Source organism: Pezoporus wallicus, unplaced genomic scaffold, assembly GCF_028554395.1.
Source record: "Pezoporus wallicus isolate ANWC-B61680 ecotype Strahan unplaced genomic scaffold, APGP_CSIRO_Pwel_v1 contig_161, whole genome shotgun sequence".
NCBI lineage: Eukaryota > Metazoa > Chordata > Aves > Psittaciformes > Psittacidae > Pezoporus > Pezoporus wallicus.
The window spans coordinates 12,258,518-12,284,695 of record NW_026642654.1 but is presented as its reverse complement, the minus strand read 5'-3'; positions in this window follow the sequence as shown (position 1 = coordinate 12,284,695).

Here is a 26,178-nt window from a genome sequence, read left to right as displayed (position 1 = left end):
TTCAGCTATGGAAAATACATTGCTGAGGAATTAATTTTCACAGTTTGATATTGACATGAATTGTATGAATTCTATGGGAAACAAAATGCCTTTTAAACGCCAAATGAAATTTTTTGTCGAAGCAAATGAGGCAGAACCATAACAAGTATTGAGATTTTCGAGTTAACAAGATCTTGTATGACATGAAGCGCAAAACCTAAGATTTTTTCATTTCAGCACAATTCTGATTCAAGAAATTAACCTAAGAGATATTTGACAAACACTTAAAATATCCCAAAGAGATTGGGAATTTCAGTGATTTTAACTTCCTGTAACCTTATGTTCAATCAGTAAAGGTCAAAAAGTAAAAACAAAAAACCCCAACAACCACAAAAAACAAACTGAGAAAATGACAGGATACTTGAAAGTCTAAAGAGTTATCAAGCAGGGTGGGTATTTTGCTATGCACCACAGATTTCTGTGTCAGTTTATCTGATGTGTCTTTCCACCTGCCCAGAAGAGAATGTCTAGTTTCCATGCAGAAATAGAGTCTGTTTTGTAGCATTGTGTAGCATTTGTAAGTCTCTAAAATCACCTACGCGCTTATTGCATGGGCACCTATCACTATGAAAAATGTTCAAAACTTTCTGCTGTGAGAAAAAGACATGCCATTCCTTATCTTGAGCAAGATATGCTCTAAGGACACACCAAAAAGGAATAGCAAACCTCCAAGCACACTTATCCCTTCCCTCCCACATCTTACATGCCTGAATTACTGCACCTGTAGGTATTCTGAGTGAAAGCACTTTTCCTGCTCAAAGGAAACTAGAGAATGAAGAGCAGAAGAAAACAGGAAGGAGTAAGCCCCTATCCTGCAGTCATAATCAGGGCACCTGATAAAAGAAAAAGGCTCAGGATCAACATTTGTTTTCAGTAATCACTACTGGTTATTGGCCAGTGGTAGCTAGTGTAAAATACAGCATGACTTTCTTCCAATTTCAGACATCTTATTGCCTCCCCTCTGATCATGCAACCCTAGCACTGCTAGCTGCAGAAGAGTTTTTCTTCAAACAGAAGAATGAAAAGAAAGCCTGTCTGCTGTGCTTTCAACTTGCTATGGCTAAGAACCTTATACCCCAGGCTCTTGCTTTCATTGGTGGATAATTACAACAAAACCTTTCTAAATTATTCACCATTCCTTACAGATTTTAGTTATATTTACCTTAGGATCAGAAAATTCCAGGTGGATAAAATCCCTGGACTATCATTCCCTGGGTTAATGCGATACTCAGTAGGAATCTGGTCTTCTAATAAAACTCTTCTTTGATGTCCTTTATCACAAAGATTTTTAATGATTGTATATTTTCATATTATGAGGCTTATAATACAAGCATACCTGTCCTGGGTTCAGCAGCAGCAGTCATTTTTCTCCTTCTTGGTAGCTGGTGCCCTTCCAGTGCTTTGGAAGCATCGGAGATGGAAGGCAGCTGTATGGAGTCCCCAGCAACAAGCTGCAGAAACTGCTGAAGGGGATGGTGAATTATTTTAAGCCTGGTGGGCCCATGGCACTTTAGGCCATCAGAACAGAGATGCAACACAGAGATGGACTCATGATGGAGGGGTGGACTTGACAATGGACACTATTGCCCAGGTTATTCACGAGTGTGAACACTGCACACAGCCTCTCCTGCTCTGGAAGACTGTTGCAAGAGATGGAGCCTGACATCATGGGCCAGATGGACGCAGCAGCTTTATAGGGACTGGTCTGTGCACTAAGATAAGAGTGCACTTAGATAAGAGTGATGGTATATTGAAAATGTGGGATCTGAGCATGACATGAATGGCATAGAATAAGGGGTGGATAATGTCCTGGGTTCAGCAGTAACAGTCATTTTTCTCCTTCTTGGTAGCTGGTGCAGTGCTGTATTTTGACTTTCGACCTGGGAACAGAGCTGATAGAGATGTTTTGGTTTGGCCAAGGACTTTGTGAGCCTCATGCTCTGCCAGGGAGGAGGGGAAGCCGGAAGGAAGCAGAGACAGGACACCTGACCCAAGCTAGCCAAAGAGGTATTCCATACCACAGCACATCATGCCAGGAGGTGACTGAGAGTTACCAGAAAGGGTTGGTAGCTGCAGGGTTGGAGGAGGTATCGGTTGGTGCTTGGTCAGGCTTGGCGGGGGGGCAGTTATCGGTTGGCTGGTGGTGAGGTGTTGTATTCTCTTCCCTTGTTATTTCCTTTATCATTGTTATCATTGGTGGTAGCAGTAGTGATTTGTGTCATATCTTAGTTACTAAACTGTTCTTATCTCAACCCGTGGGAGTTGCATTCTTTTCAGTTCTCCTCTCCGTCCCTCCAGGAGTAGGGGGAGGGCAAGAAGGGGGGAAGAGAATGAACAAGCTGTCTGACTGGGTTTAAACCACCATAATACCATTTTGATAATTAGATTTTCTGATATACTTTTCATGTTTATAATAACGGGTAAACTTGAAACTATATCCTGTTTGTACAATTTAAATATGAAGCATAAGGACACTTGTTTAAGGACTGAGGTTTGTGCTTATTCAGTAAAAATCACCCAGCATAAATAACTTGCAGAAAGTTTATAGCCTACTTAAATGTCAGGAAAGCTTTATTTTAATGACTTAGCTGCTAACACACCAAAGGACTTATGAATACTCTGAACTTAAAACACATAAATGAATAAAACTCCCTGTGTGCTTTGTTAGATTTTATGTGAAATTCCAGTTCAGTCAGTTACTTTATTCAGAGGTTTATATTGATGATGATCAAATAACCCCTTCTTTTTGGTATTCATTTATTGGCCTAATAAATTCTTCAACATTATTCAGCAAAGAATTTCAAAGTGTGAAAAATAAAATATCAGGCTTGTTCTAATACTACTCGCTTGAGGAAGAATATGGAGTGGAAACAATTCAAATGAAACCAGTTGTAAAAAGGAAGAAATCATAACTTATCAAGAGAAATAGTGTTTCTGAAGATTACACTGATTACTCTTTGAATAATATAGAACAATTCAGCAGATTTCACATGCATACCAGTGTACAGTGTCATTTTAGGACAGGCTAGATGGGGCATTGAACAACTTGGTCTAATGAAAGGTGTACCTGCCCATGGCAGGGGGGTTAGAACTAGATGATCTTTAAGGCCCCTTCCAGCCCAAGCCATACTGTGTTTCTAGGATTCTATTAGCATCTAAGAACATGCAGTGCCCATATAAACTTCTCTGAAATGGAAAGATAGGACTCAGTTAAAATAATTTGTCATGTTACACAGAGTGACTGCAACAGGGAACAACTAAACATGAGTTTATTCTAACATTTATGGAACAAAACTCATTTTTTCAGTTAAGAGTACTTACTTCTGTAGACAAAGTTAAAAACTGTAAGAAATAAAAATGATAACCCACTAAATTAATAACTGATGGGAACAGGGATAAGGTGATATCTGGGATATCACCATTATCACAATGGGATAATGATATCCCATGGGCTAGATATCATTAATCATCAACAAGGGCCAAATTAAAAAAAAAGCCCTCTATTTTATTATTATTTTAAACAAACAAACAAACAAACAAACAAAACCTAAGTGCAGTGTTTTTAACAGAACTGACCCATTCACAGAGCAAGTGAATAGAGCTGCATATTAACAGCATGCTTAAATTAAAGAGCAGGAAAAAGGCAGGGGAGGGAATATTCCTGAATCAAGGAAATACAGTATTATATGATGGCTTGGCTTTGTGAGCAAAGATTTGGGAAGGGCTCTAACCCCAAAGCTTTACTACAAGCGCGATGACCAAGGGCATGTGTGATATGCAAATCTGTTTGGAAAAAAGGGTGCTTAGGCAATCAGGAAGTGTCCAACCATGACTGTCATCGCCTGAGCAATCTCAAGCAACTCATGCACTGGTCCGCCCACATGCAACGTTGGATCTGCAGCTTCCCATGCACCTTGTCACCTGCCATTTAGACCCTCGCCTGTCCATACAGACAAGTGAGAGTGAGCCCTTCCAGCCTGCGCAGTGGATTTTTTAGGTGAAGCACAGCTTGCACAGAACCAGCCCCACCCTTTACACCTGAGGTTTAACTGCCAAGGCCTAGCTAGCTAGAACGGTGACAGCAAAGTCCACAGGTCATAGGTTTTGTAAGAGTGCCCTTCTCTTCAATGGAATACCTTACAAGGCTAGACAAGGTCCATCAGTCCAGGTTTGAACATAGGAGTTTTCCTTCTCCTCTGGGGAAGGCCTATCTTTGTTAACAAAGATCCTGGAAGGGGTTTAACGCACACATTCTGAACAAGACTGCCATCTCCTGGGTCAACCTCGACTTACCGGTGACAGTATTATATAAAACCATAGTATCAAGCCTGTAGCTATTCTCAAGAAAAGGGAATGCACAGGCAAATTTAGAGAGGCACTTATGATCTTTCTTTCCTGAGACTATATTTGAAAATTAATATTAAAGAATGAAAATTACTACTTTGTTTTAAGCATATTAGTTGGAAGAATCAAAGTGATTTATTATAAAAAGTGAAATTATATTGGAAAAGTGCCACAATATGATTATTTCAGAATTTTATTTTTTCAGAATAATGAAAATCTCCAGATATATAATTACATAAACTCTATTGTACATGGCAGGAAGCATGTACTGCTGTCATATTGAGTGCCCCTACAGAACTTGCAGTGTAGTTACACTGGATACACTGATTTAAAGGCTACAGGAATCTGGGTAAGGGCATAGCAAGGATACACAAGCGAAAGTAACACTGACTGTGTAATTCTCAGTTGTCCAGATCTAATACACAGTCAAAAGCATTTCTAAATAACGGTGTTTTAAGGTACGGGTAGTTACACAAGAAATGCAGTGGAAAAATTCATGCTAAATAAAGTTTAAAATTTATCTGCCCTTGGAGTTAAATAAACTCTTACAAATTCATAGACTCACAGAATCATAAACAGTTAGGGTTGGAAAGGACCTTAACATCATCCAGTTCCAACCCCCCTGCCATGGGCAGGAACACCTCAAACTAAACCGTATCACCCAAGGCCTCATCCAGCCTGGTCTTGAACACCGCCAGGGATGGAGCATTCACAACCTCCCTGGGCAACCCATTCCAGCGCCTCACCACACTAACAGGAAAGAATTTCCTCCTTATATCCAACCTAAATTTCTCCTGTTTAAGTTTTAACCCGTTACCCCTTGTCCTATCACTACAGTCCCTAATGAAGAGTGCCTCTCCAGCATCCCTATAGGCCCCCTTAAGATACTGCAAGGCTGCTATGAGGTGTCCACGCAGCCTTCTCTTCTCCAGGCTGAACAGCCCCAACTTTCTCAGCCTGTCTTCATATGGGAGGTGCTTCAGTCCCCTGATCATCCTCGTGACCCTCCTCTGGACTTGTTCCAACAGTCCCATGTCCTTTTTATGTTGAGGACACCAGAACTGTACACAATACTCCAAGTGAGGTCTCACAAGAGCAGAGTAGTAGGGCAGGATCACCTCCTTCGACCTGCTGGTCACGCTCCTTTTGCTGCAGCCCAGGATACGGTTGGCTTTCTGGGCTACAAGCGCACACTGAAGACGGCTCATGTCCATTTTCTCATCAACCAATACCTCCAAGTCCTTCTCTGCAGGGCTGCTCTGAATCTCTTCTCTGCCCAACCTGTAGCTGTGCCTGGGATTGCTCCGACCCAGGTGTAGGACCTTGTACTTGGCATGGTTAAACTTCATGAGGTTGGCATCAGCCCACCTCACAAGAGTGTCAAGGTCCCCCTGTATGGCATTCCTTCTCTCCAGCGTTATCAACCGAACCACACAGCTTGGTGTCATCGGCAAACTTGCTGAGGGAGCACCCAATCCCACTGTCCATGTCAGCAACAAAGATGCTGAACAAGACCGGTCCCATCACCGATCCCTGAGGGACACCACTCGTTACTGGTCTCCAGCTGGAAATTGAGCCATTGACCACAACTGTCTGAGTTTGGCCATCCAGCCAGTTCTTTATCGACTGAGTGGTCCATCCATCAAATTGATGTCTCTCCAATTTAGAGACAAGGATGTTGTGTGGGACAGTGTCAAACGCTTTGCACAAGTCCAGGTAGATGACATCAACTGCTCTACCCCTGTCCATCAGTTCTGTAGCCCCATCATAGAAGGCCACCAAATTGGTCAGTCAGGATTTCCCCTTAATGAAGCCATGCTGGCTGTCACCAAGCACGTTGTTGATTTTCATGTGCCTTAGCATGTCTTCCAGGAGAATCTGCTCCAAGATTTTGCCAGGCACAGAGGTGAGACTGACTGGTCTGTAATTCCCCGGGTCATCCGTTTTCCTCTTCTTGAAAATGGGGATTATATATCCCATTTTCCAGTCATCAGGAACTTCACCTGACTGCCAAGATTTTTCAAATATGATGACCAGCTGCTTCACAACTTCATTTGCCAGCTCCTTCAGGACCCACGGATGGATTTCATCAGGACCCATGGACCTGTGCACTTTCAGATTTTTAAGATGGTCTCGAACCAGATCCTCTCCTACAGTGGGTGCAAGGTCTTCATTCTCACAGTCCCTGCATCTGCCTTCCAAGACTTGGGTGGTTTGGTCAGAGCCTTTGCCAGTGAACACTGAGGCAAAGAAGTCATGCAGAACCTCAGTCTTCTCTAAATCCTGTGTAGCCAGTTCTCCTGAGAGCTTCCTGAGGGGGCCTACTTTCTCCCTAGTCTGTTTCTTATTTGCTATGTACCTGTAGAATCCCTTCCTGTTATCCTTAACATCCCTAGCCACGTTTAATTCTAACTTATCTTTCCTAACCTGGTCCCTAGCTTCCCAGACAACATCCTTATATTCTTCCCAGACCGCCTGTCCTTGCTTCCACTTTTTATAAGCCTCTTTTTTCATTTGAATTTTCCCTCAAATTTTCCTCAGGAGCTCCTTATCCATCCAAGGAGGTCTTCTGGCTCTCCTGCTGTACTTCCTTCTAGTTGGGATGCAACACTCCTGAGCTTGTAGCAGGTGATCCTTGAACATCAACCTAGATTCTTGGGCCCCCCGGCCCTCTAGGACTATATCCCATGGAACCTTCCTAAGCAGGCTCCTGAACAGGACAAAGTCTGCTCTCTTGAAGTCCAGGGCAGTGAACTTGCTGCACGTTCTTCTCACTGTCCTGAGGATCTCAAATTCGACCATCTCATGATTGCTGCATCCAAGGCTGCCCTGGAGTGTCCCATTTCCAAGGAGCCCTTCCCTGTTGGTGAGCACAAGGTTAAGCATGGCACCTCTCCTTGTTGGCTCCTCTATTACTTGCAGAAGGAAGTTGTCTTCCACACAATCGGGGAACCTCCTGGATTGCTTGTGCCGGGCCATACCGTCATTCTTCTAATAAATTCTGTCAAGTAGTAGCAATTTGTGGCTGTCCTTATGAATCATATGTAATATTGTAGTACCGTGTCCGCAATGTTAATAAGTCTACCTTAAGACAAAATTCATGCCTCTGTATAGAAAAAAGCCCTATGCAACAGAAATCACCCTTGTTGATCCCTTTAATATTCTTCCTTAATGCAAATGTGTATTTTTTCAGAAAGATGTTTCCAGTACATGTCAATACGTTCCTCAGATTTACTTTGGGGATGTTAACTTATGAAATTATGTTACATCATGCAAAATGTGTATCACAGCTCATGATATTATGATAATATCAACAAAGTTTTCTTTCATATGGGGAGTTTAAGGTAAATGAAGTCTGATTCTTTCCTGAATTCTAATTACTGTATGTATTTTATGTGCTATTAATGTAGTTGTATTAAATAGACTAAACTGACAAGGTAAAGTTTTATTTAGCACAACAGTTACAAATAGATTTATGTAAAGCAGCAGCTAAGCAAAATCTATGCAAAGCTTTAAATACCTGCATTTAGAAATGGCTAACAGTGTTGCCTATTGACTTGATTCACTGTACCACAACTGCAGGATGTCATAAAAGCGTATTTTATTTTGCATGGTTCACACACAACACCCAGAAATATGCTAAGTCATTCACAGGCACAGACAAAAAATCCCCTCTCCAGGAGTGCACTTTTCTATTCTTCCTTGTTTGTTTGTTACCTTTAATCTAAAACTAAAGTCATTTACACCAATAATATATGCTTGCTTCTTATATGTCGAAAAAAAAACATAGACTCTGGTATTTGAGCAGACTGCAGGATCAAAAGCTTCATCACTGCCTGACAGGCTGTGAAGTACTTGCCCCTAGTGTAAGGCTGAACTTCTGCTGCTACCACACAATTCCTGGCTGCAGAACCTGGCAGACCTCCTCCCTTGCACATTGGGGTGCATCCCTGGCAGCTTCCACTGCTAAAGAAAATAGAAACAGCAGCAGCTATTTTCCTCCAGGCCGTAAAATGCATCTTCAGACAACCAATCTGCATTAAGAGCCATGTAGTAAAAGACCTACTCTTGCAGGAAATACAGTTTTAATTAATGACTGGTATAAAGCAACGGCAGAATTGCGTGATAATCTTAATGACATTTTGAACTGTTGCAGAGAGAGCTTATTTGTGCCACTCCTGCTTCCAGCTGGAGCTTGCTTCACAAAAATGAGGCCCTGGGGGCTTGATCTGCCAAGGTGCAGAGCTCTCTCATGAAGTACTGAGTGCTCTTAACTGACATAGAAAGCAGAGAGAACTGGTCACACTCAGCCCCCCCCCAGGCATGCCCAGAATGGACAAGATCAAGTGTATCTTGAACTGTGAACAAAAGGTAGTCAGAAAACAATCTTCTGATTAGTGCCCAGCTTGTTTATCTCTTCCAAAGCCCCTGCATGGCTGATTAAAAATGCACCAAAATTACAAAATATTGACCATTCCAGTTAGTGATGCTGATTTTTCTTTCTGAACATGTTGTCCTGTACCCAGAAGCATCTCAGTCTGAAGTCAGCCTCCAGCTATATCATTATTCCTGTAATTTATAGCAGGAGATCTGACACAGATTTCAACAGCAGTATATTGTTCTGCCCACTTTCTTCCAGAGTGGGATTTCAGTCTCATTCTTACATTTAGGTGTATCAGTCATTTTTCATTTCATTCTCTTTGATGGTAGACATACTACAATTGCTGATACTCTGCTACCAATTGGCAGTGGCTCTGGCTTGTCCTTTAAACCACCATCTGTCTTTGCCTTCTCTTGGTCCTGCTGATGCCACCTGTGCTGGTAACGACACCGTTGTTGAAAGATTGTCTCTCATCGGTTCACACTACTCGCAGAGGAACTCAACATCATAGAAGAAAAAAAGTGCTCATTATACCAATTGTTACTCAATGGTTCCAACTGATGGCCACCAGACACTGGAACCTAAAGAGAGTCTAGTAGCAGTGCTGGGATATAGAAATCCAGCATATGAACTCAGTAATTCTGAGTAGCATCAGAATGAGAAACTTGCCTGACGCTCGCAGAACCAGCATCAATTGCACTAGGTCTATTTCAAGGATTTACTGAATGTAAAACTTTGTAATTTTACAATAATTCTTATGGGGGTTATGCGCATTTGTTTACATGCATAAACAGAGCTGAAATAGTTATGCAAAAATTCTGTTTGGAAATTCGAAGACCACTGCATGAAACCTCTGAAAAGAGTCAAAATGCATGTTTGGAGAGTACACGTGGCCCTCTGCCTTTTATTACCTGTTATACATACATGTATGTATATGTATTTATCACCTAATAAATAAAGTTGCAAAGTATGACATGCATACACAGCTCCTGGGTTTTAAAGATTAACAACCTTCTGTTTTTCCTTTTCTATATTGTAGGTTGTTTCCTTATGTGCATCTCTTTATGTACTCTTAATGCTGATATGTTGTTGATCCAAGACTTTTTCGGGTGTGACTAATGAATGTATCCATTTATTCACATCACTGGATTTGTTTCTGATTTAAAATGTGAAGATGTGGCAAATCCAGGTGATGGTTTTGTGCTGAATGCCACACGAATTTGAGATTGTTATTACATGTATTAATGGAAGATCTATTCCGGCTATCCCAAATGACAATCAGTATAAAATTTATGGGAAGCATAATGTTTGTGTGCTTATTCATTCTGTGGTATGACAAAAATATGATTTAGGGATATTTTTATTTTTTTCTTTTTCTTGATATTGGTGGTAATGCAGTCCTTAATAATCCTTTGTCTGTAAAACCAGGTGCAATGCTTACACATTAATACACACTGTCATAGAAGCCCTTAAAACAGCCTCTATTGAAATGTTTCCACTGTAAGACAAGATAGAGGGACTCTTTTCTTAGACTGAAATTGGAAATGTCATTTGTCATTTGGAAACTACAAATATTTCCCATCCCTGGTTTTAGATTATGGTTTTAAAGCTTTTTTCTTGCATTACATCTTAAAATACCATGTGCATAAATACATACACAGATCTGCAGACAAGCCGTTTTTCCAAATCAAAGCAAATCAACAGCTGCTTAAGACATAATACTGCAGATACTTGTGGGCAGGAACAGTCTGATTTGCCCATTGCATGAGTATTGATTTTTGATTGCAGAGGTTATTCTGCAGATGAAAAGATCATAATGATACTAAGAGATGCTTCACTGAAAACTTGCACTCTAAAAAAGAGTGGAAAAACCCAGTTCAGCTAACTAAAATAAAAGCAGCAATTACTGCTATATCTGCCCTTGTTTCTAGGGCCTCGTTGTAAATGACCTTAAATGTCTATTTACATCAGTATTACCTAAGTAGCCAAAAGTAGAATGTTGGAACTTGGGCAAAAGAGAACGAGAAAAAAGAGGGAAAAAGAACCCTCTAGTCTAGTTTCTTTATGCCTGGCATGGACTTGGCCCCAGTTCCTCTCCATCGTCCATTTCAGAAGCCTGGGGAGCTGTAAACAGTGAGGGGCAGGAACTCAACAGGCCAGGAAAAGAAAGAAAAGGAAAAAAAGGATTTGTAGATTGTAAAGAAAAAAATGCTACAAATTCAAGACCAGCTGATTTGATTCATGTCCCTGTCTGATTTGAAAGTTCCAGGAAGCACCCCACACAGCATCAGTGCACGTGTACAACACCCTGGGCTGTGGGGCTCATTTAATCATGTCAGGATATGGGAAGTAGACATGCCAATAACCCACAAAGCCCCTAATCCCACTATATATACACAGACTTTGGCTAAAACTCACAGGCTGTAAAAAATATTGCAGACGCTGCTTCCACCTTCTTCAAAATGAAGAAACTGTGGTTCTCCTGCTGACCTTTGGTATTACAGTTCCCTGATCAGAGCACTCATTCTGCAAACAACAGACCCAAGGTCATTTTTCTGCTCAGCATGAGCAGATTTAACCTCACATCTTCAACCTCCTATGTGAGTATCCTAAATATTAGACTTCAGACATTTCTCTGCATGTGACAAAGAAAGTATCATCCCCTCCTACTGAAACTGAAGTTTTGCAGCAAAAAATAAAATTCACTGGAGAAATAGTAGGATAAAGAAACTCAAAGAAATTATCAGCTGATTTTTTACCTAACACCACTACCTTTGTGGATAAGAAAACAAGTTTGGCATTAATCAGGATGAAGCTGAAATACTGAAGTAGGGATATCAGAGCACTGTCACCTCCATTCAGAAAGCGTTAGTCATACATCTTATCTTTTGGGAAAAGGATCAGTCTGCAGATGTCATACAGCCAGAGCATACATCTCAGTTCAGTTCTCCTCAAAGGACTCACGATAAGACACATGGTGCCCAAGTAACTCAATCTGCAGATCTGTGGAGAGTAGAGTAAGCTCTTAACTAACAGTTTAATTGGGGACTGAAACCTGTTGTGGAGCTAGTTCAAGGGAGAGCCACATGAAATACTGTAGATGCTGCCTATGTTTCAGTTGTAGCAAGGAAGTGTTTAGGATAATTCTTTGGAAAGACTTCTGAGGGAACTGCTAAGCAGGTCCCCAGCTCCAGGGACCATACTACACACATACATGCATACATACAAACATACATAGAATCATAGAACAGTTAGGGTTGGAAAGGACCTTAAGATCATCTACTTCCAACCTCCCTTCCATGGGCAGGGATACCTCACACTAAACCATGTCACCCAGGGCCTCGTCCAACCTGGCCTTGAACACCGCCAGGGATGGAGCATTCACAACCTCCCTGGGCAACCTATTCCAGTGCCTCACCACCCTAGCACAAAAGAACTTTTTCCTTATATCCAATCTGAACTTCCCCTGTTTAAGTTTTAACCTGTTACCAAAAGGTCCTGTCACTTCCCTAATGAAGTGTCCCTCCCCAATATCCTTATAGGCCCCCTTCAGATACTGGAAGGCTGCTAGGAGGTCTCCAGGCAGCCTTCTCTTCTCCAGGCTGAACAGCTCCAACTTTCTCAGCCTATCTTTATACAGGAGGTACTGCAGTCCCCTTATCATCCTCGTGGCCCTCCTCTGGACTTGTTCCAACAGTTCCATGTCCTTTTTATGTTGAGGACACCAGAACTGCACACAATACTCCAGGTGAGGTCTCACAAGAGCAGAGTAGAGGGGCAGGATCACCTCCTTCGACCTGCTGGTCACACTCCTTTTGCTGCAACCCAGGATACAGTTGGCTTTCTGGGCTGCAAGCGCACACTTCTGCCTCGTTAAGTTCTTCATCAACCAACACCCCCAAGTCCTTCTCTGCAGGGCTGTTCTGAATATCTTTTTTGCCTAACCTGTAGCTGTGTCATGTACATGCATATGTACGAAGTATGTATGAAAGACATAGAGCATACAGGAAAATTACACACACAAATACACTCTGCATAGAGCACAACTACTTAAAATGGGTAAAAATCTTTGGACTACAGAAACATCTTGTGGTAGGTTGACCCTGCCTTAACACCCCTCTATCATTCCTCCTTCTCAGCTTGACAGGGGACAGAAAATATTAGCAAAGGGTCATTGGTTGAGATAAGGACAGGAGAAGATCACTTACTGATTACCATCACGGGCAAAACAGACTCACATCAGAGACGTGAAATAAAATCAAATCTTAACATATCTTCTCCCCAGGCCCCTTATACCTGGGCTGAATTTTATCTCAGAATTCTCTGTCTTTTTTCCACTCGGTGGCAGTGGAGGAAGGGGAAGAGGGTATGGGTCCGTTCAACACGCTTTGTTTCTGCAACTCCTTCGTCCTCAGTGTGGGGTCCCTCCCACAGGAGACAGTCCTCCAAAACTTGTTCAATGTGAGCCCTTCCCACAGTCTGCAGTTCTTCATGAACCAGTGTGGGTCCCTTCCATGGGGTGCGTCCTTCAGGAGCAGACTGCTCCAGCATGGGACCCTTTTGTGGGTGCAGTTCTTCAGGAACAGCCTGTTCCAGCGTGGGTTCGTTCTATGGGGTGCATCCTTCAGGAACAGCATGAGTCCCCTGCAGGGTCACAAGTCCTGCAGCAAACCTGTTCCAGTGTGGGCTTCTCTCTCCATGGGACCATAGGCCTTGCCAGGAGCCTGCTCCAGCCTAGGCTTCCCATGGGGTCACAGCCTCCTTCAGGCATGCCCCTGTTTCAGTGTGGGGTCCTCCCTGGTCTGCAGGTGGGTATCTGCTCCACTGTGGACTTTTATGGGCTGCGGGGGCACAGCTGCCTCACCGTGGGCTGCACCACGGGCTGCAGGGTAATCCTTGCTCCAGTGCCTGGAGCACCTCCTCCTCACCTTCTTCACTGACCCGGCTGTCTGCAGAGCTGTTTCTTTCACATGTTCTCATTCCTGTCTCTGGCTGCAATTACTGTTGTGTAGGCATTTTTTGCCCCCATTCTTAACTATGTTATCCCAGAGGTGCTACCACTCTCTGATGGGCTCAGCCTTGGCTAGTGATGGGTCTGTCTTGAAGCTGTCTAGAATTTGCTCTATTGACCACAGGGGGAGTTTCTAGCAGCTTCTCACACGAGACAGCCCTGTAGCCCCCCCTCACTCTCCACTACTAAAATCTTGCCATGAAAACCCAATGCAAACCATCTTTTGGATCTCATCTTTAATTTGCAGATGCAGAGATTTGTGGTTTTGTTTGTTTAATAAATAGAATTCTTTATAACTAGAAAGCAATAGCGTGTTGGGAATACCACTGAATACTGCTATGTGATGATGAACTATGCAACAGAGTAGCACCAAAATGGCAGCTTTTTCAGATTCAACCTTCCCAAAATTTTTTCATTCCAATGAACTTATTACCATGTTCAAATTTGCAAAAATATTTCCTTTCATTAGAAATACTGCTTTTTTTTAAAATATGCTATGGTCCTTCATCCTGTTCTAAGAATTTTTTTTTTTTTTTTGCCTTTCCTTGTTCTTTATTCGTCATTTTGGTCAGTTTTGCTCCTTCTGAATAAGCACGGACAATCATCTTCTCAAATTGCTACAGATTTTCTATGCAGAAAAAGCCTTGAACGTAGGGAAAGGTGTTCTATATTACAGCTGAGTCTAGCTAAGTTAAAATGAATGCTTCACTCCTTTACTCTGAACAACGAAAGCAACTTTCTTTGCAGTTATTTGAGTAATCTAAAAGGAGGTATTGACCTTGAGAAAAACTTTAGTTGAATCCATATTTACTTATGTTTCCATTTTTAGGAATTTCAGTAATACACTTTTTCTCCACCAGCAGCTTTAAGGTACATCAGGTCTAGATGAAAAGGATAAAAGTCAAAAACAGTTTATAAATTATGTGTAGGATGCAGGTTCTGAGTGCACACAGCCGAAAATGTGATAAAGCTACACTTTTTAATCTCCCTGTGATCAGCTTCATGAAACTGCTAGATATTCTGCCCTAGATACTTGTCTGAAGAAGTAGTTTACTGGTGAGGAGGAAAATGGGCAGTTTTTCATTTCTATTTTGCCATAGTGTGACTTTTTCTTGAACCGGCCTAAATCCATTTCCATTTTGAGGAACAATAAGCAAAACAATGAAGCTTTACTAAAATATAATGCGGCACACACAATAAAAAATGTGCACAAAATATAGAGTCATAAAGTTATTAAGTGGAGCAGCTATGCTTGATGAAGCAGTTTCAGCTTTGTAACTCAAATAGCAGAGGCAGTGTGTTGTGGAGTAGAAACATATGTACCAGCATGCCTTAACAGAACATGCCAAAACAGGATTTTGCTTTCTTACCACTGTTACAGAGCTGGTTACAGCTTTGTCTTTTCAGTACCTCTGACTACATTCCGGAAATGTTAGGTGTCTTTCATTGTCTTTGGATATAACTTAGATGTTCTTCACTGAGCAGAAAGCTCAGCAGTGTTCAAGAGAGGGAAAGGTTATAAGAAATTGAACATCCAGTGAGTGACACAGTCCCTTTCTGGTTTAGCAGTCCCCAGCTTTAACAGTCCAAGCCTTAACAGTCTCTCTGAGTGAGAGGCTGCATCTCAAACACTGTGTCCATGTCTTCAAACATGCACTGGCTATTTTATTTTTTTTTGCTTTGTTTTCCATCCAGGTAAAACCTTACCTCTGTGACTGCCTCTAATGGCCATGTTCTCAAATCCCAGCGCCACAGTGCTGACTAGCAGCTATTAAAACAAAGTTGTTTGAGGGTCTGTTTCTTTGTTTGCTCAGTAACAAACAAAACAGCAGGTTAAGGGCTTTTAAAACAATCAGCCTGCAGACATATCTGGTCTCACATTATGCTTTCCTTCAAGCACAGTCAGATAAGCATTCCTCTTGAGTTATGGAAATGCAGCTAAGTCAGACGACATCCAAGACTGCTTGTCCTAGTGGCCTCTGCCTTTCATAATTTGCATACATCTGGTTCTAGGAATCCCTCTGTCTTTGCAGAGAGTTTCTGGGCAGTTATCATAAAGATCAACAGTCTCTTTGCTTCAGCCCTCCTGGGGCATGAGGTCGCTGGAGGTTGGAATTGGTTTATTGTTTTATTTTTTTCCTTGGACTGATGAAAATCCATATAGCAGAGTTTTATCCAGGAGAACATCACATAATACTTGCTCAGTGGCTTGGAAAGCTACATCTATAAGATCCTTCTCATGAGCTGTCCTAGCCCTTCTGAGGGTTTGGTGTGTGTTGTGCATAAGAAGTTTAAAATCATTATCATTAATTGGTCTCACACAAAGTCCTTTATTGGTACCTCTTCTCTAGGCAAAAATGTGTGATTTTAAACACAGTCTCAAAATACATGATGTTATTATTAATTGGTGAAAATAAAGGTATAAGAGAAGGGAATTTCCAGTTCACTAAACATCAATCTAACTGAGCTGACAATTAAAGGAGAGCTGAGGCTACCCTTCAAGCTACCAGATTTTAAAAACTTACTGAAGCTGTTAAACTTTGCTAGTTTCCAAGAGATAAGTGGCATGAGTGAAGAATGCCTGTTCTCCTGGAACACACAATTCAGTCAGAAAGACACAAATTAAACTCAGCTAAAATAAGATCCTAACTTTTTTTTTCTACAGAAAGACACTATTTTACAGAATTGTGCAAGTTCTCCTACTGTAGGAAATGGGGGTGCTAAGATAGGGGGAAGTAAAGGGAAAGCAGAAAGGAAATAGCAAATACACTTCTCCAGAAAGCATTGAAAGTAACATTAGAAAATCAAACAATCCAAACTTTGCATAAAGAAATGAACAGGACACAAACTCTCTGTTTGTGTATTGGTATTTAGAATTCAGACACAGAAGAGGATCTTGAAAAACTGATTCACTGTAACTGAACTCTAACAGAAAGGTTCAGAGCCCACATGATAAGGCTATTAGAGTTACCAGTCAGTCCCGTTAAAGTACTGGAATGAATCGCCTTCCTTGGTACAAGACTGACTCTATAGTTCAGAAATGTTAGGCTATCACAGATGAAATTTTGTTTTTTCCAGAAAGAAAATGTTCTTTAATAAAAAATCATGACAAATCTTTTTTTCAAGTCTCATATAATAGAGACAATCCACAAATGTTTTGCCAACATAAGAAATGAACTGCACAAAGATAAAAAGCTACTTTCTTACAGGAACATGGAGGATGTCTCTACAGCTATTATGGGAAAGATGAGGGGCAAGGGGAGAGGCAGGGTAGTTTAGGAAAAAAATGGTGGGGTAGCTGTTGTGTTTGAAGTTATCCACAAGCCATTTGCTATTGAAATACTGAAAATGCCATATAAACTGCCAAAAACTGAGCACATTTTCTTCTTCTTTTTCTTTCCTCAAGTAATAAAACCAGCAAGCCTTAGTTTTACATATGTGAATCTTTGGGAAAATTCTTTTATTATGAAAGAAATTATTTTCCCACTATCAGAATATTGGCATGTAAAAGCAGTAAGGGTTACTGCCACAGTTACCTGCATCAGTTGTCTGAAGATACCTCAAAAAAAAATGAAAAAGATTTTCACACTTCTTTGAAAACTACTTAATTTTTCTACTTCAAGAAATATTTCTTCCCATAACCTGAGACTTTTTTTATTGCTTAGAAGTTAGGACTTCTGTCCGATGGATTTCAACAGGAAGCTTGAGCACATACCTAGCTTTAAGCTTTATAGTACCTCCATTGACTTCACCAGCATCTGTCATAGCCCAGATTTGTCACATGGATCAAAACCTATCTTGGAGACAGAAAGTAAAGTGTGGGATTAAATGGCCAATTTTCATTCCTAGCAAAAGGTTAATAGTAGGGGCCCCAAGGCCCAAAAGTAGGTGTCATGATGCTTAATGATCTGGAAAGGGAATGAGTAAGTGAGAAGCAACTTTTGCAGATGCCACAAAGCTGCTTAGGATGGTCAAGCCCATGCTGTACTGTTAGCTTCTTCACAGGGGCCTAAAGAAGCCAAGAGGACAGGCAATATGACAATAGGAAACTAAACAATGTTTTTTCACTGAATATTGATAGAAACTATCCTTGAAGGAGGAAAAATAAACAACTCATCCTGCATGATGGCTTAGTGTCCTGGGTTCAGCAGTAGCAGTCATTTTTCTCCTTCTTGGCAGCTAGTGCAGTGCAGTGTTTTGACTTTCAGCCTGGGAACAGAGCTGATAGCGATGCTTTGGTTTGGCCAAGGACTTTGTGAGCCTCATGCTCTGCCAGGGAGGAGGGGAAGCCAGGAGGAAGCAGAGACAGGACACCTGACCCAAGCTAGCCAAAGAGATATTCCATACCACAGCACGTCATGCCCAGGATGTAACTGGGAGTTAGCCGGAAGGGCTGAGACTGCGGGGTTGGAGGAGGTATCGGGCAGAGCTTGGTCGGGCTGGGGAGGGGAGTTATCAGTTGGCTGGTGGTGAGGTGTTGTATTCTCTTCCCTTGTTATTTCCTTTATCATTATTATCATTGGTGGTAGCAGTAGTGATTTGTGTTATACCTTAGTTACTAAACTGTTCTTATCTCAACCCGTGGGGGTTGCATTCTTTTCAATTCTCCTCTCCGTCCCTCTGGGAGTAGAGGGAGGGCAAGAAGGGGGGGAGTGAGTGAACGAGCTGTCTGACTAAGTTTAAACCATGACACTCAGCAAGATTCAAAATCAATTATCATATCATCAAGAGAACTTAAAAAAATATGTAACAGCTACTGTAAAAATTCAAATGTTAGATGCTTAGAGATGTATAGCTACAGTTAGAAAAATCAGTGTTAGGAATGCATAATGACATGGGGATCACTATGGATATTGAGCTAGGTAAACCTTGGATAGGATTCAACAGCATGAAGGCGTGTTTCAAGCAGCCAAGGACCTTCAGTGAGTAAATCCAAAAATTATATAGTAAAGAAATTAAAAATGCTGTGGGTTTCCTTCCTTTACAATAAATAAAATTTGCTTCAGCTTGAGCTTGATGGTTCTTTAATTCAGTTGTGAATACCTTTTCAAAAAGAAAGGTCAGGAGAATTAAATTAATTCAAGAGGTAGAAATACTGATTCCACAGTTGTTGATAGCCTTTGAAATAAGATACACTTGAGTGTTTAGGGGAGATTGGGTCCTAGAGATGGAGGAGTGACATCAGATGTTTTGCAGCATTTACTGAGTCAAAATAATGTCTTGAAAACACAATGGGGAAAGCACTACTATTGTAATAGTAATTTGATGCAAAACACTGCATGTATTAGGGAATCAAAACAGAAGGGACAAATTCTAGCTAGAAAGAAGTAATGTCCTTAAAAAAGAGGAAGTCATCAAAGCAGAGAGAAGCAAAGGTTGCACTAATGTTGGCTAGTGCACCACTTCTCAGTAATTACCAGGAGTGGACAGCATTCCTAACATACAGCTTAAATGAGGCTATAGGAGCTGTGTTCCACCTAGTTTTAAATACTCCTTATAGTAAAGAAGTTATACTTGAGGAAATTGTAGACCTAACTGAAAAGAACTTGTCTTTAATGACTGGAGAACAATCACAGAGAAATAGCATTTTTGTGAGGATATTTTACACACATATACAGAGTAAAAGGTGAGAGTTATTATTACTTTTGAAATATTGCATCTCCTATTTTATAATTTTTCTGTGTATGTTTTATTCAGAGATTTCAATATGTTCCAATCACATTCAATGAACAATAGAAAACTCTAATTGTTTCCTGATTAGTTAATAAAGCACTGTGTAGTATAGAAGATAGTTTCTAAAACAACTAAGGAGATAAGAACATTCAAATGTTTATGGAATTCACTTTCTGTCAATGAGAGATTAATTTCTGGGGTTTTGTCAAGCAAAATTAAATTTATAAAATTGCATTTAATCCAAAACATATTGTTCATATCTACTTGACTGTTTCTTGGTCTAAGGCAAAAATACCACACTAAAATCCCTTTTTTTTCTCCAGTTCACAGCCCATCTTTCAGATGGGAAAGGTTTTTAGTGGCAGAATAGGACAAAATCCATCATCTCTGTTGCAAATGAGACATACAACAGCACAGAGACAGTGGCTGGCACTGGCTGCTTTCTAATCTGCCTCAGTGTTATTGCTCTTCTGGGATCTATTGTCAGATGGAGCCTGCTATAAATTTGGTCCCAAAATCAAGGATCAACAAATGATACTCTGACTTGGCCACAGTAGGTGGGAATAAGCTGTGACTGCAGGACTGCAGCTATGACTGTGATACCACAAGGGATATGGCAGCTGCATGACAGTTGTTACAGCATCCTTCGGCAGATAGTGTTGCTTGAAAATCCCTCTGAATTTTTCCTGAATTGGAATATGGACCCAGCCATAAATTAGTGCCTGATTGCTTATTCTGTGGAGCCAAAGGCAGTCAATTATGATGTTGTCCTTATCATACACTTGTGTTTTCCTGGCTAGAAAGACTGGTATGCCTGAACCAATTAAACCAGTGAACCATTTGGGCTTATACAGCTCTTTGACCTCCACCTATAAAGGCATGTTAGCCCTGCCATCCATCAGTAGAGGTGCTGCAGGGCCCAATTAAGCTTCATTCTGCCATTTAGACTGTTAATCCAGTACAGATACTATAGCTAATTTACTTTTCAGATTGACAGGCTTCAGCCCACAAACCCCATTCTTTCAGTACAGCCTTGGACACAGTACTTTGTAGCCACTGTATGTTGTGTGATAAAGGGAAATATTTATTTTCCAGTATATGTATGTGCTGCAGAAAACCTATGGTCCTCAACTCTTAATTTCTATCATATTTTGTTGCTTGTAGGTAATTCCCCATCAGGCTTCCCAGCTTTCTGGGCTACCTTTCAGGTGGGTAGTGGACGTAACGTATTTTCAATCTTTGAATTTGATAACCTTCTTTAAGGAGACATCTGATGCTCAAAGTGTGTCAGAGGACATCAGAGAATGCATGCAGTATATTCTAAACTCCAGCTATCAGGAAAAAGAAAAAAAAAAAGGAAAAAAAAAGTGAAGAACAATTTTCCTGCAGAAGATTGTCAATGCTAACATTGGCACCATTTTCCTGAATAGATCAAATCTCATATCTTTTTAGACTCTTATCTACTTACTTTAGTGGCAAAAATAAACATTTACCATTTTATTTTTGGTTTATTTCTCTTAGCCCTGCAGAAGTAACATAACTAATTGAGGCAGATGGATAGTGTTCCGTCTTCAGCACCATCAGCAGAATTGCTTGCTAAATCCCAAGAGCTACACCTGTTCAAAAGCCTTGCAGGCAAAACCATCACACAGCTACCACTAAGAGCACAATTTAGCCCTCAGAAACTTCATTACTGGTGATGATACATGATGTGGAAACAAGCCTACCTATCTCTTGGACCCCAGAATAAGTTTCAAAGACTGGTGCTTAGGAAAAGCTGCTTCTCTTTAGGTAAGCTCCTGGGCTGTGGAAACGTGTGTGATACCTGGACAGAAGGAGAAGACCTTCAGCTCAGAAAATGGGCTAGTTACACTGTTAGTCTGGCAGATGAAGGGGTGACTTGAATTTTACCATGAATGTGGTTCGCAGCCCTAGTGATCACTGTGTCAGACAGCTCACCCAAGTAGCAAACATGAACTGATGATATGCAGGTAAATATTATGACAGAAAGCTTGCTAGGAAAAGATATCTTCTGTGAGCAAGTAATTTAATATAGATTACTATTTCTGTAATACAAACTACATTAAGTACTTGGTGTCAGCAGTTTCAGTGTATTCTTTACTGGCATAGTAAATACGCCTGTAAAATCTGACTCATAGTATGACAGCATTAAACCGGTGAAACCAGTGGGAGACAAAAATTGTTTTGTAGCCTCTGTGGTGGAATATGAGGTACTTAACACCCGTCGTCCCCCAAAGAGCCATCATTATTCCCGCAGTGCCATCTACTGGTACAAACTCGGGGTCTACCGAAAGGAACAAATTTCCACGGGTCTCTGTTGCAGATAAATGATCTGACCCTGTTTTAAAATACAAAGAAAACAAATAACCATTATTATTCTAATAGCTTTTATAATTTTCCGTAATTTTAAGTTAATATTCAGGATTTCTTTTATAGACAAATATTTAGGATAAAGGGTGCCATATGGTACAGAATTCTTTCAAAAATGAACACATGTACTATACCTCAGCTAGAAATAACCCTACTTAGCTTATATAAATACAGAGATAAACATTTCCTACTTTATTCCTATGTCAATGCAGACGTGTGTCTTATATTCTTAAAAAGACAAATAGGTATGTTCTATCTCACATGTACTTTACAAATCTAATCCAGATTACTCTAAATTTTTGAACACTTCTTATCTCTGTTAATATCTAATGATTCTCCTAGAATTTATACAAGAATTTTAGAACTTATGTGGGGTTCATACAGTTTGAAATCTGTACAGGGAGGGTAATCACATCAATTATAAATCCCAAAAGTTTTAATAGGATGTAGGTCAGATCAGTCCTTCCATTGTAGAAACTGTTGTTGAAACACTGTGCTTCTCATTCTGTGTGACCTTCCCTTGGGATGGGTAATATTGGTTGACAACTCTATTGGCCCCACTTCTAAACCTACAAGAAAACATAGAATAATATCACAGCTTTTTCTTTTACTTAGCTCTAAGTATGATAATAGCAACAGTTTGCCCATACACCTCTTCAACTATGGAGCCCTGCAAGATTTATTCTTATGCTATTTAACATCAGTCCATTAGTGCTTAGATGTGTTTTGAGGCAACATAAGCTTAAAAGTGTAAGAAAGGAAGTGATAACTCAATAATTATAAGAAGCACAAAGCAGCATCTCCTTATCTCAACAACTAGATGAAAGTAGCATCTGGGTGAAAAATAACAGACAGAAGCACAAAGTTGATGTAAGTAAGCTTATTCTGAAAATTCAAGACTAGAACTTGTCAATTTTACAAAACCCATTTCTGAAATGATCATATACCCTAAGAGATAAATTGGCTTTGTGGCACTAGCCACTAGTTGCCCAAATAACCAGTAGAGCAGAAATGCACACAGACTTCTGTGCCCTGTCCCAAGATAGCAGCTTCTCATTTTAGACAAAGGTTCATGATCTCCTTTCTTGTATGTGGGTATTTATCACAAGTAGGAAAGAGGTCTGTGCTCTGCATTAAGTTCTCAAAGGAAGCTTCACAGTAATATTTAGTAAACTACATTGAGGAAGTCAGGATCATCTAATTCTGTGCTCTTCAAATGTGTGAGTTTCTGCTTTTTACTTTTACTAGACATGGGGCTCAGTGGTCATATATTCCAGTGTCAGTCAGTTTCACCACAGCATATCTTCTAAAACAGGGTGTTTGAATGCATACACAGTAGAAATTGTTGAAAAATGTTCTTATACTTCCCAGTCATCTTCAGAATGTCTTTAGTGATTAACCAGCAATGTGTCTGAACTATCACTTTTTCTTTTTTATTGTTAATACTCAGAAAGAAGATTTCTATCAGTCTGCCACCCCTCTGAATGTCTGCATCTGGCCTCTGCTTGTCCTCGTGCCATGAGGTTTCATTATTTATTTTGACAGTAACTGCCTTTCCTTTTTCTTGACCACACAGCTTCATATTCTTTTTTTAAGTCTTCTACCCATCAAAGATGAATTTATTGCTCAACAAACATTACTTATTTCTCTTTTCCTGCTTCCTGGCTTGATACACATGCCTAAAGCTAATGCCTCTAGAAATCTGGAAGGTTAATCGACTTGAGCCACTATTTTTCATCAGTGTCACTGATGAACACACTGACTTTTCTTATAATTTCAGTGAGTTTTGTACTAGCAGAATAAAATGACTCCCATTGTATTCTTATGCAAGCCATTGTACTCTTATTCCATCTCCATGATTTCAGTTGTTGTTTTTGAAAACTATTTTACATTTGCGTTTTCATATTGCCATTGCTAAAAATGTCATGGGTATAGACATGCAGTCTCCTAACAAGGAGTTAGAGATCAACCTGCTTGCTTCCTTGTCATGTATGCATGTGCACTTCGAATAGCTTGTGACCACTTACCAACTTATGGCAGAGTATCCATGACTTCTCAGATAGGGGCCTCTGTATCACGGATACCATGTAAATGCTCTATGAAATAGTATAATTACTCAATGTATGCATAATAAATACATATTTAATCAATGTAGATGTATTCAATGTATATTCAAACATAAGTATAGTGCATTGTCTCCTTGACCTGAGGTATTATTTCTACCTGTTTAAGAACTGTAAGTTCATTGACACTTCGCGACTAGGTCCCACACTCCAAACTAGACTGATGAATCTTGTGAGCAAGACCCTATGAAAGTATTAATGAACTTAAAACTCTTGAACCTCTCTAGAGATGGAAACTACACAGCATGCCATGACTCCTGAGAAGGTGCTCATCCAATGCTGCAACAGCCAGGGTTCCCAGCATCAAGAAGGATGTAAGATTGCTATCATTTTTTCTGTGTCTTCCATCTTTTACTCAATACATTAGTTAACAAAATTGGGCGTTGGTGTCTTTCTTACTGAGTGTCCAAAGAGCTGACATCTCCTCAGGACAAAAGAGTAGGAAATTACTATGCTTTCATCCAAGAAGGAACGAGAATTCTAAAGAAATATCTGAAATACCAAAAAGCTTTTGAACACATTGTAAAGATGGTAAGAACAGTGTGGAGAGAGATCTTTTACAAAGGGCTTTTAAAACAACCAAAGGAAGAACCACACTGAAGGATAATCACTAAGGAATAGTCCTGGGCTTTAGGAAAATATTAGTCCTTCCCTTTACATCATAACAGAATTCCTAATTCAAACAAAATAACTGTCAAGTAGTTTTGGGTATTTTTGAACATGCTTTGTCATAGTCATTCCACAAATTCCTTATGAACATAAGTTCTCATATCAGTTCACTGCTGAGCCCAATTTATACTACTACAGATTTTAACTGATTGGGCCTGATTGTCTTCCCAATTAAGACCAACATAAGAAAGAAACCCTACTCATTCAAAGTACATCAACACAGAAACAGAAGCTACACAGAAGACTGAGTCGTGTTGTTGCAAATATTCTATTCACTGAAGGAAACGGCTTGATGAAATATAAAGGCAAAAAGGTTTTTGTGCAAGCTCCTGAATCTGGAGGGACAGGTGGAACTACAAAGAAACGAGAAAATTTTGTCTGGAAAGCATAGAGCTTGCTGGGCAGACAGGATTTTCTGCTTTGGCAATTTGACTAAGATTACTGCTTTATGCTGTGCTTGGGGGCACAGACCCTCTCATGCCCTCTTTTGTTTAGGATCAGACCTTCTATTTAATCAGGTAGAAACTAGGATTGGATCTATCTTTTTCTAGAATTTTAGGATTTCCAAAAGGGTGAATCTCAGCCTAGATAAAATTCAGATACTAAGGAAGCAAGTGCACATTCCTTGGATCCAGAACAGGAAGCAAAGTTAAGTGCAGGTTGAAAACTGAGTGCTAATGTGATCCTGTGATCTCTCCTAGTTCATTTTGTTTCAAAGCCAAGCTTAGACCACTTTAAGCAGCTGTTTAATCTGCTTGATTTTGCAGTTGATATCACCTAGTCAATATAAATGTGGTACAGTTTAAGGGCCTAACATTTACTGGCTGTACGTCTCAGCCATTCACTTCTGTGAATGCTTCTAGCCTGCAATGGTACTGGCTGGTACTGGTCAGATTAATCCACAGTGGTTTAAGGAACCTTGTTAATTTTGTACAGTAGCAGAGTATGAGCATTCAGGAAGTCTTATCAGTGACAAAATGACAAACAGCAGCTCATGGTGGTAACGGGTATACCTGATTCATAAGGTTCTTCCCATCCAGGGTGAAGCTCAGCAGATTAATTTATCTGCTGGGAGTGTCAGCTGCGTCCTCATTCTCTGTATAATGCTCTGTCCTTCTAGGGTAGAGAGAGAAACTCATGGTTTAAGCCTACTTAACTTCATACTTGTGTATGCTGCAATGGAGCAGAAATTGTTGCTTAACTATTTATTCAGCTTTTTTCCAACATCTGTCTTGTTACTTAGCACGATTTATGCTGAGGAGACCAGAAGATTAACCAGCCCAAGGTTCTGATCCCATATCTGGGCTAAACACACACCAAAATTCATCTCTGCTACATCCAACTTACTTCTTTCAGTGTCATCTGAGCAATACCACTCAGGACAACAAATTTGTGTGAAGGAAGGCAATATTCGTCATCCATAGTTTGCTATATTATAAATTCTTGGCAATAGCCAAAAAAAAAAAAAATAAAATAAAATGAAAACCCAGATTGAATTCCACATCCTTGACTAACTCTGCAGGACCTGCTACTGATATCACAGCACT